This window comes from Orbicella franksi, chromosome 10, assembly GCF_964199315.1.
Source record: "Orbicella franksi chromosome 10, jaOrbFran1.1, whole genome shotgun sequence".
Lineage (NCBI taxonomy): Eukaryota > Metazoa > Cnidaria > Anthozoa > Scleractinia > Merulinidae > Orbicella > Orbicella franksi.
In genome coordinates, this window is record NC_138154.1 from 26,931,713 (window position 1) to 26,933,212 (window position 1,500).

Genomic DNA, 1,500 nt, shown 5'->3' on the forward strand with positions numbered 1-1,500 from the left:
CATTGCCTTAAAAAACTTGTGCCACTTTGTCATGCATGGCCAATCAGAAGTGAAAGAAAAGCTAACCGCAGCTCACGTACGTGTTTAATCCCCCTCGGAGGGGCACCGGCACGGCGGCTGTAAAGTGCTAAAAAATTCTTACATTGAGTTTTGCTATTAAAATGAAAAATAATTATTACATTAGAGCCCTGGCGCATTTTCATTAATTATTCTTCTTGTGCAAGAACTGTTCAGTTAGCAAAAACTTAGGCGATAACTCATCTTTTGATTTACGCGAGAGCCTTTTCAGGCCAATATTTTAAGGCCGCGCAACGCACAAACTTGGAAATTCAAATCACGTGCAATGTTGTAAAAATTAAAAACCCTGCCGAGCTTAAAAGTTGTCAAACGTGACGTTCTTAAAGGGTTGAACATTTGATGAAACTAAACTTTCAGAAGGATTGGTAATTCTTAATTTTTTCAATTGTTCTGCCGTACGGTAGGCCAGCTGCAAATTACAATAAAATAATACAAAAATATATTGGTATACTCTTACGTGCGCGATATCTAAGTTCCGAATTGGCTCTGGACACCAGCTTAGCCTGCCAGTCGGCTCGTGTCTCCCGCGTTAGTCCATAGACCCCTGCCGGCAAATCAGCCGCTCACAGACTGGTAACGATGCTCAGAAGAGGAATCCCTGAGCTCATAACGTTTTCTCTTGGCCGTCTATTTATCTAATCGTTGATATGAGATGATCGTTAAAGTTATTGATAAAATCCTAATACAGCTAAATAACAGTCTATAGGAATAAATTTATTAATTTGAAACAAGAAACTTATAAAGAAGCTTAAAACCACGCGGTGAACTTTAAAGCTTCTATGAAGATGCACTAGCCAAATAGCACTGAGCAGCTCAATAACTCTATTTATTATACATTGTAGTCACCATCTGTCTTCTCATTAGCTAAAAGCCTAAATTCTGGGAAACAGCGCAACTTACAGATTATTCACTAATCTGCTAGCGTATTTGTGAATAATCCGTGCGTTGCGCGGGCAATACATGATTTCCAAGAGCAATGTCAAGTTTACGTAAGAACATCGCTTGTCGAAAACAAACTGTGTTCGGTGCAATAATGCGTTTGTCGTTATTTTCTTTAAAACAATGTATAATAAAACAATTATGAGATTCGGTTTTTGTGATATCCGAGATCAGTCAAGGTCTCGGTTAGTGTTATCAGCCGAAGCCTTCGGCCTCGGCTGATAACACTTACCTCGACATTGATTATTCCGGATATCACGAAAACCTCATCCAATAATTGTTTATTAATGACAAAACCAGAAGACTTTCCCTATGTGAAATGTTAATCAGAAAAACCCAGTCTTCTCACTATAAGGTTACTGTAACTTTAATGCCAAGCCGGTCTAAAATTTTCTCAGATATCCAACCAAAACCTTGACAGTATTCTACACTTTACTGAAAATGCTAACCGGTGAGGAACTAAGCACACCATAAAAATCGCTA

The 1,500-nt window shown here is 38.6% G+C and overlaps 1 protein-coding gene across 1 annotated transcript in view; it reads right to left on the reverse strand.

Moving 5' to 3' along the window:
- The window catches only part of LOC145501879 (uncharacterized), a 5,306-nt gene extending 5,277 nt beyond the window's left edge, over window positions 1-29 (reverse strand). Inside the window, exon 1 of the mRNA XM_081481266.1 lies at window positions 1-29. This exon is cut by the window's left edge and continues 243 nt beyond it. The gene's annotated coding sequence lies outside the window, so the exon portion shown is untranslated.
- Window positions 30-1,500: the final 1,471 nt, after the last annotated feature.